The following is a 15,011-nucleotide window of genomic DNA, read 5'->3' as shown; positions in this document are numbered from 1 at the left end:
CACACAATGAAGTTGTGGGAAATAGTAGTGGAAGCTAGGCTAAGGGCAGAGGTGAGCAATATGGTTTCATGCCTAGAAAGAGTCCAACAGATGAAGTATTTGCTTTGAGGATGCCGATGGAGAAATACAGAGAAGGTCATGGGGAGTTGCATTGTGTCTTCGTAGACTTAGAGAAAGCGTATGACAGGGTGCCGAGAGAGGAGCTGTGGTATTGTATGAGGAATTCTGGAGTGGCAGAGAAGTATGTTAGAGTGATGGAGGACATGTATGAAAGCTGTAAGACCGCGGTGAGGTGTGCTGTAGATGTGACAGAGGAGTTCAAGGTGGCGGTGGGTCTGCATCAAGGATCGGCTCAGAGCCCCTTCTTCCTTGCTCTGGTGGCGGACAGGCTGACAGATGAGGTTAGACTGGAATCTCCGTGGACTATGATGTTTGCGGATGACATTGTGATTTGTAGTGAGAACAGGGAGCAGGTGGAGGAAAATCTAGAGAGATGGAGGTCTGCTCTGGAAAACTGAGATGTGTGTCAATGAGAGGGACCCAGGTGGAACGGTGAGGTTACAGGGGGCAGAGGTGAAGAAGGTGCAGGACTTTAAGTACTTAGGGTCAACGGTTCAGAGCAACGGAGAGTGTGGAAAAGAGGTGAAGAGGCGACTGCAATCAGGTTGGAACGGGTGGACAAAAGTGTCAGGTGGGTTGTGTGATAAAAGAGTGTCAGCGAGAATGAAAGGAAGCCACCGTCTCAAGACAGTGGTGAGACCAGCGATGTTCTTCGGCTTAGAGACAGCGGCACTAAAGAAAACACAGGAGGCAGAGCTGGAGGTAGCAGAGCTTAAGATGTTGAGGTTCTCTTTGGGAGTAACGAGGATGGACAGGATCAAGAATGAGGACAAACGGTTAGTTCAAAGCAATATACTCCAAGCTTAAGACTTACTGTCTGGAGGAAGTTGCAGAAAACAAACGGCTAAATAGTTGCAGCTGATCTAAGAGCGATTAGTGAAATATAGTGGGACTTTGCTCAAAGACGCCTGGAAATATGTTGCTCATTGAAGGTCAAAGGGTCTTTTCAGGGTCCTCTTTGAGGCCCGGCTAGCTCAGGCGGTAGAGCATGAGACTTTTAATCTCAGGGTCGTGGGTTCGAGCCACACGTTATGTGTGGTGCTTTTAATACGGCCACACTGGATAAGATCTGGGACCAACACTGAAACTGCACAAAACCTTGATTTTTTGTACAGGTGAAATTGAAAGTCACTTCCTGCAATTACAGACAGTAAATTAGCCAAATTACAGTCGGCTTTCTCAGGGGAGGTGATTTCACAAATTGGGATATGGAAACCGACTTTACCCGACTAGATACCACTCGGAGTACCGCAATTTTATTGTCGTTTATACACGTAACCATGTTTCCAATCAGCTTTCTCAAACTGTGCATAAGCGTAACAAAAGGCTGCAAGCCCTACGATGGATGCTGAGGTTTTCGAAAAAGTAGCAATTCAGAAAATCCAGCTGCAACTGCAGCCAGACTTGGCTACCCGTACAAACGTTTTGCCAAACAATATCGATCATCTAACCAACACTCCAACTGAAACCCACTAAACTCACAAACAAGAGCTTCACTCACTTCATTACACTGTCATAAGTTGCGCAAAGTCCCGACTGACGGCCCTTTCCAGCTGAGACAAAGGTGAGTATTACAACAAATTGAGACTTTCCTCAAGAACACCTCGAGTATGTTGATTGAATTAGAGAATAACAACCTAATGACTTAGTTCCACTGTCCTAAAGAGTCTGCGCCCACCAACGGCTGTCAGGATGGCCGAGCGGTCTAAGGCGCCAGACTCAAGGAAGAACTCCTTCCCCAAAGGGACTTCTGGTCTCCAGTGGAGGAGTGGGTTCAAATCCCACTCCTGACATTACTTTTATCTGCATGTTGCTAATGATTTAGACATATTTGTATTGAACAACTTTGAAAACTTTAACAACTCGTGATTGTCTTTTGTTGCACAAAGCAAAAGACATGGCAACACTATTGCATAATCCTTCTCTACCATATACCATTGTGCTGCTGAGATAATGCTGCCGCAACATTCTTACGAGAATGCACCTCGGGCACTCCTGGCAGTAATTTCTGACCACGCGCACAACTGACCCTCCACATCAACTCACGTCAAGTGAGGTGGCCATGATGTGCATGCAAACGATTAGTTCGAAGCAATTTATTCCAAGCTTAAGACTTACTGTCTGGAGGAAGATGCAGAAAACAAACGGCTAAATAGTTGCAGCTGATCTAAAATTGATTGCTGAAACAGAGTGGGACTTTGCTTAAACACGCCTGGAAAAATGTTGCTTTATTGAGGGTCAAAGGGTCTTTTCAGGTGTCCTTTTAGCGGCCCGGCTAGCTCAGTCGGTAGAGCATGAGACTCTTAATCTCAGGGTCGTGGGTTCGAGCCCCACGTTGGGCGGGGTCTTTTTTGATTATGGCCACACTGGAGAAGATGTGGGACCAACACAAAAACTGCAGAACAACTTGATTTCTTGTACAGCTGAAAATGAAAGTCACTGGGGGACTTTCATAGGGAACACCGAGGGTACTCGGTGTGTCATCTGGAAAGAGGAAAGTGGACAAGGTGATTTGGCGGCAGAACGAGGAACTTCAGGAGTGTATACAGAGAAAAAGGTTAGCTAAGAAGAAGTGGGACACTGCGAGGACTGAAGAGAGTCGACAAGAGTACAGGGAGATGCAGCGTAAGGTGAAGGTAGAGGTGGCAAAGAGCATATGAGGACTTGTATGCTAGGTTGGACACTAAAGAGGGAGAGGTGGATTTGTTCAGGTTGGCCAGACTAAGAGACAGAGATGGGAAGGATGTGCAGCAGGTTAGGGTGATTAACGATAAGGATGAAAATAAATTGACAGGTGCCAGGATTGTGATGGGAAGATGGAAGGAGAACTTTTTAAGAGTTAATCAATGAGGAAAATGAAAGGGAACAAAGAGTAGAAGAGGTGACTGGTGTGGAGCAGGAAGTAGCCAAGATTAGTAAGAGTGAAGTGAGGATGACGTTGAAAAGGATGAAGAGTGGAAAGGCAGCGGGTCCTGATGACATACCTGTGGAGGTATGAAAGTGTCTAGGAGAGGTGGCAGTAGAGTTTCTGACTAGTTTGTTTAACAAGATCTTGGAGAGTGAGAGGAGGGCCGAGGACTGGAGGAGAAGTGTACTGGTGCCCATTTTTAAGAACAAGGGAGATGAGCAGAGCTGTGGCAACTACAGAGGAAGAAAGTTGATGAGCCACACAATGAAGTTGTGGGAAATAGTAGTGGAAGCTAGGCTAAGGGCAGAGGTGAGCAATATGGTTTCATGCCTAGAAAATGTCCAACAGATGAAGTATTTGCTTTGAGGATGCCGATGGAGAAATACAGAGAAGGTCATGGGGAGTTGCATTGTGTCTTCGTAGACTTAGAGAAAGCGTATGACAGGGTGCCGAGAGAGGAGCTGTGGTATTGTATGAGGAATTCTGGAGTGGCAGAGAAGTATGTTAGAGTGATGGAGGACATGTATGAAAGCTGTAAGACCGCAGTGACGCCCGGCTAGCTCAGGTGGTAGAGCATGAGAGTTTTAATCTCAGGGTCGTGGGTTCGAGCCCCATGTTATGTGTGGTGCTCTTAATACGGCCACACTGGATAAGATCTGGGACCAACACTAAAACTCCACAAAACCTTGAATTCTTGTACAGCTGAAAATGAAAGTCACTTCCTGCAATTACACACAGTAAAGTAGCCAAATTACAGTCGGCTTTCTCAGGGGAGGTGATTTCACAAATTGGGATATGGAAACCGACTTTACCCGACTAGATACCACTCGGAGTACCGCAATTTTGTTGTCGTTTATACACGTAACCAAGTTTCCAATCAGCTTTCTCAAACTGTGCATAAGCGTAACAAAAGGCTGCAAGCCCTACGATGGATGATGAGGTTTTCGAAAAAGTAGCAATTCAGAAAATCGAAAATCGAGGAGAAGTGTACTGGTGCCCATTTTTAAGAACAAGGGAGATGAGCAGAGCTGTGGCAACTACAGAGGAGTAAAGTTGATGAGCCACACAATGAAGTTGTGGGAAATAGTAGTGGAAGCTAGGCTAAGGGCAGAGGTGAGCAATATGGTTTCATGCCTAGAAATAGTCCAACAGATGAAGTATTTGCTTTGAGGATGCCGATGGAGAAATACAGAGAAGGTCATGGGGAGTTGCATTGTGTCTTCGTAGACTTAGAGAAAGCGTATGACAGGGTGCCGAGAGAGGAGCTGTGGTATTGTATGAGGAATTCTGGAGTGGCAGAGAAGTATGTTACAGTGATGGAGGACATGTATGAAAGCTGTAAGACCGTGGTGAGGTGTGCTGTAGATGTGACAGAGGAGTTCAAGGTGGCGGTGGGTCTGCATCAAGGATCGGCTCTGAGCCCCTTCTTCCTTGCTCTGGTGGCGGACAGGCTGACAGATAAGGTTAGACTGGAATCTCCGTGGACTATGATGTTTGCGGATGGCATTGTGATTTGTAGTGAGAACAGGGAGCTGGTGGAGGAAAATCTAGAGAGATGGAGGTCTGCTCTGGAAAACTGAGATGTGTGTCAATGAGAGGGACCCAGGTGGAACGGTGAGGTTACAGGGGGCAGAGGTGAAGAAGGTGCAGGACTTTAAGTACTTAGGGTCAACGGTTCAGAGCAACGGAGAGTGTGGAAAAGAGATGAAGAGGCGACTGCAATCAGGTTGGAACGGGTGGACAAAAGTGTCAGGTGGGTTGTGTGATAAAAGAGTGTCAGCGAGAATGAAAGGAAGCCACCGTCTCAAGACAGTGGTGAGACCAGCGATGTTCTTCGGCTTAGAGACAGCGGCACTAAAGAAAACACAGGAGGCAGAGCTCGAGGTAGCAGAGCTTAAGATGTTGAGGTTCTCTTTGGGAGTAACGAGGATGGACAGGATCAAGAATGAGGACAAACGGTTAGTTCAAAGCAATATACTCCAAGCCTAAGACTTACTGTCTGGAGGAAGTTGCAGAAAACAACTGGCTAAATAGTTGCAGCTGATGTAAGAGCGATTGCTGAAACAAAGTGGGACTTTGCTCAAAGACGCCTGGAAATATGTTGCTTCATTGAAGGTCAAAGGGTCTTTTCAGGGTCCTCTTTGAGGCCCAGCTAGCTCAGGCAGTAGAGCATGAGAGTTTTAATCTCAGGGTCGTGGGTTCTAGCCCCACGTTATGTGTGGTGCTTTTAATACGGCCACACTGGATAAGATCTGGGACCAACATTAAAACTCCACAAAACCTTGATTTCTTGTACAGCTGAAAATGAAAGTCACTTCCTGCAATTACACACAGTAAAGTAGCCAAATTACAGTCGGCTTTCTCAGGGGAGGTGATTTCACAAATTGGGATATGGAAACCGACTTTACCCGACTAGATACCAGTCGGAGTACCGCAATTTTGTTGTCGTTTATACACGTAACCATGTTTCCAATCAGCTTTCTCAAACTGTGCATAAGCGTAACAAAAGGCTGCAAGCCCTACGATGGATGCTGAGGTTTTCGAAAAAGTAGCAATTTAGAAAATCCAGCTGTTACTGCAGCCAGACTTGGCTACCCGTACAAACGTTTTGCCAAACAATATCGATCATCTAACCAACAATCCAACTGAAACCCACTAAACTCACAAACAAGAGCTTCACTCACTTAATTACACTGTCATAAGTTGCGCAAAGTCCCGACTGACGGCCCTTTCCAGCTGAGACAAAGGTGAGTATTGCAACAAATTGAGACTTTCCTCAAGAACACCTCGAGTATGTTGATTGAATTAGAGAATAACAACCTAATGACTTACTTCCACTGTCCTAAAGAGTCTGCGCCCACCAACGGCTGTCAGCATGGCCGAGCTGTCTAAGGCGCCAGATTCAAGGAACAACTCCTTCCCCAAAGGGACTTCTGGTCTCCAGTGGAGGCGTGGGTTCAAATCCCACTCCTGACATTACTTTTATCTGCATGTTGCTAATGATTTAGACATAATTGTATTGAACAACTTTCAAAACTTTTACAACTCATGATTGTCTTTTGTTGCACAAAGCAAAAGACATGGCAACACTATTGCATAATCCTTCTCTACCATATACCATTGTGCTGCTGAGATAATGCTGCCGCAACATTCTTACGAGAATGCACCTCGGGCACTCCTGGCAGTAATTTCTGACCACGCGCACAACTGACCCTCCACATCAACTCACGTCAAGTGAGGTGGCCATGATGTGCATGCAAACGATTAGTTCGAAGCAATTTATTCCAAGCCTAAGACTTACTGTCTGGAGGAAGATGCAGAAATCAAACGGCTAAATAGTTGCAGCTGATCTAAAAGTGATTACTGAAACAGAGTGGGACTTTGCTTAACCACGCCTGGAAAAATGTTGCTTTATTGAGGGTCAAAGGGTCTTTTCAGGTGTCCTTTTAGCGGCCCGGCTAGCTCAGTCGGTAGAGCATGAGACTCTTAATCTCAGGGTCGTGGGTTCGAGCCCCACGTTGGGCGGGGTCTTTTTTGATTATGGCCACACTGGAGAAGATCTGGGACCAACACAAAAACTGCAGAACAACTTGATTTCTTGTACAGCTGAAAATGAAAGTCACTGGGGGACTTTCATAGGGAACACCGAGGGTACTCGGTGTGTCATCTGGAAAGAGGAAAGTGGACAAGGTGATTTGGCAGCAGAACGAGGAACTTCAGGAGTGTATACAGAGAAAAAGGTTAGCTAAGAAGAAGTGGGACACTGCGAGGACTGAAGAGAGTCGACAAGAGTACAGGGAGATGCAGCGTAAGGTGAAGGTAGAGGTGGCAAAGAGCATATGAGGACTTGTATGCTAGGTTGGACACTAAAGAGGGAGGGGTGGATTTGTTCAGGTTGGCCAGACTAAGAGACAGAGATGGGAAGGATTTGCAGCAGGTTAGGGTGATTAATGATAAGGATGGAAATAAATTGACAGGTGCCAGGATTGTGATGGGAAGATGGAGGGAGAACTTTTTAAGAGTTAATCAATGAGGAAAATGAAAGGGAACAAAGAGTAGAAGAGGTGACTGGTGTGGAGCAGGAAGTAGCCAAGATTAGTAAGAGTGAAGTGAGGAGGACGTTGAAGAGGATGAAGAGTGGAAAGGCAGCGGGTCCTGATGACATACCTGTGGAGGTATGAAAGTGTCTAGGAGAGGTGGCAGTAGAGTTTCTGACTAGTTTGTTTAACAAGATCTTGGAGAGTGAGAGGAGGGCCGAGGACTGGAGGAGAAGTGTACTGGTGCCCATTTTTAAGAACAAGGGAGATGAGCAGAGCTGTGGCAACTACAGAGGAATAAAGTTGATGAGCCACACAATGAAGTTGTGGGAAATAGTAGTGGAAGCTAGGCTAAGGGCAGAGGTGAGCAATATGGTTTCATGCCTAGAAAGAGTCCAACAGATGAAGTATTTGCTTTGAGGATGCCGATGGAGAAATACAGAGAAGGTCATGGGGAGTTGCATTGTGTCTTCGTAGACTTAGAGAAAGCGTATGACAGGGTGCCGAGAGAGGAGCTGTGGTATTGTATGAGGAATTCTGGAGTGGCAGAGAAGTATGTTAGAGTGATGGAGGACATGTATGAAAGCTGTAAGACCGCGGTGAGGTGTGCTGTAGATGTGACAGAGGAGTTCAAGGTGGCGGTGGGTCTGCATCAAGGATCGGCTCAGAGCCCCTTCTTCCTTGCTCTGGTGGCGGACAGGCTGACAGATGAGGTTAGACTGGAATCTCCGTGGACTATGATGTTTGCGGATGACATTGTGATTTGTAGTGAGAACAGGGAGCAGGTGGAGGAAAATCTAGAGAGATGGAGGTCTGCTCTGGAAAACTGAGATGTGTGTCAATGAGAGGGACCCAGGTGGAACGGTGAGGTTACAGGGGGCAGAGGTGAAGAAGGTGCAGGACTTTAAGTACTTAGGGTCAACGGTTCAGAGCAACGGAGAGTGTGGAAAAGAGGTGAAGAGGCGACTGCAATCAGGTTGGAACGGGTGGACAAAAGTGTCAGGTGGGTTGTGTGATAAAAGAGTGTCAGCGAGAATGAAAGGAAGCCACCGTCTCAAGACAGTGGTGAGACCAGCGATGTTCTTCGGCTTAGAGACAGCGGCACTAAAGAAAACACAGGAGGCAGAGCTGGAGGTAGCAGAGCTTAAGATGTTGAGGTTCTCTTTGGGAGTAACGAGGATGGACAGGATCAAGAATGAGGACAAACGGTTAGTTCAAAGCAATATACTCCAAGCTTAAGACTTACTGTCTGGAGGAAGTTGCAGAAAACAAACGGCTAAATAGTTGCAGCTGATCTAAGAGCGATTAGTGAAATATAGTGGGACTTTGCTCAAAGACGCCTGGAAATATGTTGCTCATTGAAGGTCAAAGGGTCTTTTCAGGGTCCTCTTTGAGGCCCGGCTAGCTCAGGCGGTAGAGCATGAGACTTTTAATCTCAGGGTCGTGGGTTCGAGCCACACGTTATGTGTGGTGCTTTTAATACGGCCACACTGGATAAGATCTGGGACCAACACTGAAACTGCACAAAACCTTGATTTTTTGTACAGGTGAAATTGAAAGTCACTTCCTGCAATTACAGACAGTAAATTAGCCAAATTACAGTCGGCTTTCTCAGGGGAGGTGATTTCACAAATTGGGATATGGAAACCGACTTTACCCGACTAGATACCACTCGGAGTACCGCAATTTTATTGTCGTTTATACACGTAACCATGTTTCCAATCAGCTTTCTCAAACTGTGCATAAGCGTAACAAAAGGCTGCAAGCCCTACGATGGATGCTGAGGTTTTCGAAAAAGTAGCAATTCAGAAAATCCAGCTGCAACTGCAGCCAGACTTGGCTACCCGTACAAACGTTTTGCCAAACAATATCGATCATCTAACCAACACTCCAACTGAAACCCACTAAACTCACAAACAAGAGCTTCACTCACTTCATTACACTGTCATAAGTTGCGCAAAGTCCCGACTGACGGCCCTTTCCAGCTGAGACAAAGGTGAGTATTACAACAAATTGAGACTTTCCTCAAGAACACCTCGAGTATGTTGATTGAATTAGAGAATAACAACCTAATGACTTAGTTCCACTGTCCTAAAGAGCCTGCGCCCACCAACGGCTGTCAGGATGGCCGAGCGGTCTAAGGCGCCAGACTCAAGGAAGAACTCCTTCCCCAAAGGGACTTCTGGTCTCCAGTGGAGGAGTGGGTTCAAATCCCACTCCTGACATTACTTTTATCTGCATGTTGCTAATGATTTAGACATATTTGTATTGAACAACTTTGAAAACTTTAACAACTCGTGATTGTCTTTTGTTGCACAAAGCAAAAGACATGGCAACACTATTGCATAATCCTTCTCTACCATATACCATTGTGCTGCTGAGATAATGCTGCCGCAACATTCTTACGAGAATGCACCTCGGGCACTCCTGGCAGTAATTTCTGACCACGCGCACAACTGACCCTCCACATCAACTCACGTCAAGTGAGGTGGCCATGATGTGCATGCAAACGATTAGTTCGAAGCAATTTATTCCAAGCTTAAGACTTACTGTCTGGAGGAAGATGCAGAAAACAAACGGCTAAATAGTTGCAGCTGATCTAAAATTGATTGCTGAAACAGAGTGGGACTTTGCTTAAACACGCCTGGAAAAATGTTGCTTTATTGAGGGTCAAAGGGTCTTTTCAGGTGTCCTTTTAGCGGCCCGGCTAGCTCAGTCGGTAGAGCATGAGACTCTTAATCTCAGGGTCGTGGGTTCGAGCCCCACGTTGGGCGGGGTCTTTTTTGATTATGGCCACACTGGAGAAGATGTGGGACCAACACAAAAACTGCAGAACAACTTGATTTCTTGTACAGCTGAAAATGAAAGTCACTGGGGGACTTTCATAGGGAACACCGAGGGTACTCGGTGTGTCATCTGGAAAGAGGAAAGTGGACAAGGTGATTTGGCGGCAGAACGAGGAACTTCAGGAGTGTATACAGAGAAAAAGGTTAGCTAAGAAGAAGTGGGACACTGCGAGGACTGAAGAGAGTCGACAAGAGTACAGGGAGATGCAGCGTAAGGTGAAGGTAGAGGTGGCAAAGAGCATATGAGGACTTGTATGCTAGGTTGGACACTAAAGAGGGAGAGGTGGATTTGTTCAGGTTGGCCAGACTAAGAGACAGAGATGGGAAGGATGTGCAGCAGGTTAGGGTGATTAACGATAAGGATGAAAATAAATTGACAGGTGCCAGGATTGTGATGGGAAGATGGAAGGAGAACTTTTTAAGAGTTAATCAATGAGGAAAATGAAAGGGAACAAAGAGTAGAAGAGGTGACTGGTGTGGAGCAGGAAGTAGCCAAGATTAGTAAGAGTGAAGTGAGGATGACGTTGAAAAGGATGAAGAGTGGAAAGGCAGCGGGTCCTGATGACATACCTGTGGAGGTATGAAAGTGTCTAGGAGAGGTGGCAGTAGAGTTTCTGACTAGTTTGTTTAACAAGATCTTGGAGAGTGAGAGGAGGGCCGAGGACTGGAGGAGAAGTGTACTGGTGCCCATTTTTAAGAACAAGGGAGATGAGCAGAGCTGTGGCAACTACAGAGGAATAAAGTTGATGAGCCACACAATGAAGTTGTGGGAAATAGTAGTGGAAGCTAGGCTAAGGGCAGAGGTGAGCAATATGGTTTCATGCCTAGAAAGAGTCTAACAGATGAAGTATTTGCTTTGAGGATGCCGATGGAGAAATACAGAGAAGGTCATGGGGAGTTGCATTGTGTCTTCGTAGACTTAGAGAAAGCGTATGACAGGGTGCCGAGAGAGGAGCTGTGGTATTGTATGAGGAATTCTGGAGTGGCAGAGAAGTATGTTACAGTGATGGAGGACATGTATGAAAGCTGTAAGACCGTGGTGAGGTGTGCTGTAGATGTGACAGAGGAGTTCAAGGTGGCGGTGGGTCTGCATCAAGGATCGGCTCTGAGCCCCTTCTTCCTTGCTCTGGTGGCGGACAGGCTGACAGATAAGGTTAGACTGGAATCTCCGTGGACTATGATGTTTGCGGATGGCATTGTGATTTGTAGTGAGAACAGGGAGCTGGTGGAGGAAAATCTAGAGAGATGGAGGTCTGCTCTGGAAAACTGAGATGTGTGTCAATGAGAGGGACCCAGGTGGAACGGTGAGGTTACAGGGGGCAGAGGTGAAGAAGGTGCAGGACTTTAAGTACTTAGGGTCAACGGTTCAGAGCAACGGAGAGTGTGGAAAAGAGATGAAGAGGCGACTGCAATCAGGTTGGAACGGGTGGACAAAAGTGTCAGGTGGGTTGTGTGATAAAAGAGTGTCAGCGAGAATGAAAGGAAGCCACCGTCTCAAGACAGTGGTGAGACCAGCGATGTTCTTCGGCTTAGAGACAGCGGCACTAAAGAAAACACAGGAGGCAGAGCTGGAGGTAGCAGAGCTTAAGATGTTGAGGTTCTCTTTGGGAGTAACGAGGATGGACAGGATCAAGAATGAGGACAAACGGTTAGTTCAAAGCAATATACTCCAAGCCTAAGACTTACTGTCTGGAGGAAGTTGCAGAAAACAACTGGCTAAATAGTTGCAGCTGATGTAAGAGCGATTGCTGAAACAAAGTGGGACTTTGCTCAAAGACGCCTGGAAATATGTTGCTTCATTGAAGAGCAAAGGGTCTTTTCAGGGTCCTCTTTGAGGCCTAGCTAGCTCAGGCAGTAGAGCATGAGAGTTTTAATCTCAGGGTCGTGGGTTCTAGCCCCACGTTATGTGTGGTGCTTTTAATACGGCCACACTGGATAAGATCTGGGACCAACATTAAAACTCCACAAAACCTTGATTTCTTGTACAGCTGAAAATGAAAGTCACTTCCTGCAATTACACACAGTAAAGTAGCCAAATTACAGTCGGCTTTCTCAGGGGAGGTGATTTCACAAATTGGGATATGGAAACCGACTTTACCCGACTAGATACCAGTCGGAGTACCGCAATTTTGTTGTCGTTTATACACGTAACCATGTTTCCAATCAGCTTTCTCCAACTGTGCATAAGCGTAACAAAAGGCTGCAAGCCCTACGATGGATGCTGAGGTTTTCGAAAAAGTAGCAATTCAGAAAATCCAGCTGCAACTGCAGCCAGACTTGGCTACCCGTACAAACGTTTTGCCAAACAATATCGATCATCTAACCAACACTCCAACTGAAACCCACTAAACTCACAAACAAGAGCTTCACTCACTTCATTACACTGTCACAAGTTGCGCAAAGTCCCGACTGACGGCCCTTTCCAGCTGAGACAAAGGTGAGTATTGCAACAAATTGAGACTTTCCTCAAGAACACCTCGAGTATGTTGATTGAATTAGAGAATAACAACCTAATGACTTACTTCCACTGTCCTAAAGAGTCGGCGCCCACCAACGGCTGTCAGGGTGGCCGAGCGGTCTAAAGCGCCAGACTAAAGGAAGAACTCCTTCCCCAAAGGGACTTCTGGTCTCCAGTGGAGGCGTGGGTTCAAATCCCACTCCTGACATTACTTTTATCTGCATGTTGCTAATGATTTAGACATAATTGTATTGAACAACTTTGAAAACTTTAACAACTCGGGATTGTCTTTTGTTGCACAAAGCAAAAGACATGGCAACACTATTGCATAATCCTTCTCTACCATATACCATTGTGCTGCTGAGATAATGCTGCCGCAACATTCTTACGAGAATGCACCTCGGGCACTCCTGGCAGTAATTTCTGACCACGCGCACAACTGACCCTCCACATCAACTCACGTCAAGTGAGGTGGCCATGATGTGCATGCAAACGATTAGTTCGAAGCAATTTATTCCAAGCCTAAGACTTACTGTCTGGAGGAAGATGCAGAAATCAAACGGCTAAATAGTTGCAGCTGATCTAAAAGTGATTGCTGAAACAGAGTGGGACTTTGCTTAAACACGCCTGGAAAATTGTTGCTTTATTGAGGGTCAAAGGGTCTTTTCAGGTGTCCTTTTAGCGGCCCGGCTAGCTCAGTCGGTAGAGCATGAGACTCTTAATCTCAGGGTCGTGGGTTCGAGCCCCACGTTGGGCGGGGACTTTTTTATTATGGCCACACTGGAGAAGATCTGGGACCAACACAAAAACTGCAGAACAACTTGATTTCTTGTACAGCTGAAAATGAAAGTCACTGGGGGACTTTCATAGGGAACACCGAGGGTACTCGGTGTGTCATCTGGAAAGAGGAAAGTGGACAAGGTGATTTGGCAGCAGAACGAGGAACTTCAGGAGTGTATACAGAGAAAAAGGTTAGCTAAGAAGAAGTGGGACACTGCGAGGACTGAAGAGAGTCGACAAGAGTACAGGGAGATGCAGCGTAAGGTGAAGGTAGAGGTGGCAAAGAGCATATGAGGACTTGTATGCTAGGTTGGACACTAAAGAGGGAGGGGTGGATTTGTTCAGGTTGGCCAGACTAAGAGACAGAGATGGGAAGGATTTGCAGCAGGTTAGGGTGATTAATGATAAGGATGGAAATAAATTGACAGGTGCCAGGATTGTGATGGGAAGATGGAAGGAGAACTTTTTAAGAGTTAATCAATGAGGAAAATGAAAGGGAACAAAGAGTAGAAGAGGTGACTGGTGTGGAGCAGGAAGTAGCCAAGATTAGTAAGAGTGAAGTGAGGAGGACGTTGAAGAGGATGAAGAGTGGAAAGGCAGCGGGTCCTGATGACATACCTGTGGAGGTATGAAAGTGTCTAGGAGAGGTGGCAGTAGAGTTTCTGACTAGTTTGTTTAACAAGATCTTGGAGAGTGAGAGGAGGGCCGAGGACTGGAGGAGAAGTGTACTGGTGCCCATTTTTAAGAACAAGGGAGATGAGCAGAGCTGTGGCAACTACAGAGGAATAAAGTTGATGAGCCACACAATGAAGTTGTGGGAAATAGTAGTGGAAGCTAGGCTAAGGGCAGAGGTGAGCAATATGGTTTCATGCCTAGAAAATGTCCAACAGATGAAGTATTTGCTTTGAGGATGCCGATGGAGAAATACAGAGAAGGTCATGGGGAGTTGCATTGTGTCTTCGTAGACTTAGAGAAAGCGTATGACAGGGTGCCGAGAGAGGAGCTGTGGTATTGTATGAGGAATTCTGGAGTGGCAGAGAAGTATGTTAGAGTGATGGAGGACATGTATGAAAGCTGTAAGACCGCAGTGACGCCCGGCTAGCTCAGGTGGTAGAGCATGAGAGTTTTAATCTCAGGGTCGTGGGTTCGAGCCCCATGTTATGTGTGGTGCTCTTAATACGGCCACACTGGATAAGATCTGGGACCAACACTAAAACTCCACAAAACCTTGAATTCTTGTACAGCTGAAAATGAAAGTCACTTCCTGCAATTACACACAGTAAAGTAGCCAAATTACAGTCGGCTTTCTCAGGGGAGGTGATTTCACAAATTGGGATATGGAAACCGACTTTACCCGACTAGATACCACTCGGAGTACCGCAATTTTGTTGTCGTTTATACACGTAACCAAGTTTCCAATCAGCTTTCTCAAACTGTGCATAAGCGTAACAAAAGGCTGCAAGCCCTACGATGGATGATGAGGTTTTCGAAAAAGTAGCAATTCAGAAAATCGAAAATCGAGGAGAAGTGTACTGGTGCCCATTTTTAAGAACAAGGGAGATGAGCAGAGCTGTGGCAACTACAGAGGAGTAAAGTTGATGAGCCACACAATGAAGTTGTGGGAAATAGTAGTGGAAGCTAGGCTAAGGGCAGAGGTGAGCAATATGGTTTCATGCCTAGAAATAGTCCAACAGATGAAGTATTTGCTTTGAGGATGCCGATGGAGAAATACAGAGAAGGTCATGGGGAGTTGCATTGTGTCTTCGTAGACTTAGAGAAAGCGTATGACAGGGTGCCGAGAGAGGAGCTGTGGTATTGTATGAGGAATTCTGGAGTGGCAGAGAAGTATGTTACAGTGATGG

The 15,011-nt window shown here is 46.1% G+C and overlaps 7 non-coding genes across 7 annotated transcripts; all 7 read left to right on the top strand.

Annotated features, from left to right (window-relative positions):
* Positions 1-1,806: 1,806 nt before the first annotated feature.
* trnal-caa (transfer RNA leucine (anticodon CAA)) lies at positions 1,807-1,913 on the top strand. Its single transcript has 2 exons — positions 1,807-1,844; positions 1,869-1,913. It is a non-coding gene; the product is annotated as a tRNA-Leu (tRNA).
* A 476-nt stretch (positions 1,914-2,389) lies between these two features.
* Positions 2,390-2,462, top strand: trnak-cuu (transfer RNA lysine (anticodon CUU)). The gene has a single exon. It is a non-coding gene; the product is annotated as a tRNA-Lys (tRNA).
* A 4,018-nt stretch (positions 2,463-6,480) lies between these two features.
* trnak-cuu (transfer RNA lysine (anticodon CUU)) lies at positions 6,481-6,553 on the top strand. The gene has a single exon. It is a non-coding gene; the product is annotated as a tRNA-Lys (tRNA).
* Positions 6,554-9,183: 2,630 nt separating this feature from the next.
* trnal-caa (transfer RNA leucine (anticodon CAA)) lies at positions 9,184-9,290 on the top strand. Its single transcript has 2 exons — positions 9,184-9,221; positions 9,246-9,290. It is a non-coding gene; the product is annotated as a tRNA-Leu (tRNA).
* A 476-nt stretch (positions 9,291-9,766) lies between these two features.
* On the top strand, positions 9,767-9,839 carry trnak-cuu (transfer RNA lysine (anticodon CUU)). The gene has a single exon. It is a non-coding gene; the product is annotated as a tRNA-Lys (tRNA).
* A 2,631-nt stretch (positions 9,840-12,470) lies between these two features.
* Positions 12,471-12,577, top strand: trnaf-aaa (transfer RNA phenylalanine (anticodon AAA)). Its single transcript has 2 exons — positions 12,471-12,508; positions 12,533-12,577. It is a non-coding gene; the product is annotated as a tRNA-Phe (tRNA).
* Positions 12,578-13,053: 476 nt separating this feature from the next.
* Positions 13,054-13,126, top strand: trnak-cuu (transfer RNA lysine (anticodon CUU)). The gene has a single exon. It is a non-coding gene; the product is annotated as a tRNA-Lys (tRNA).
* Positions 13,127-15,011: the final 1,885 nt, after the last annotated feature.

The sequence above is a fragment of the Channa argus genome, unplaced genomic scaffold (genome assembly GCF_033026475.1).
Source record: "Channa argus isolate prfri unplaced genomic scaffold, Channa argus male v1.0 Contig060, whole genome shotgun sequence".
NCBI lineage: Eukaryota > Metazoa > Chordata > Actinopteri > Anabantiformes > Channidae > Channa > Channa argus.
Note: the sequence above shows the minus strand (reverse complement) of the source record. Positions and strands in the feature narration are given on the sequence as shown.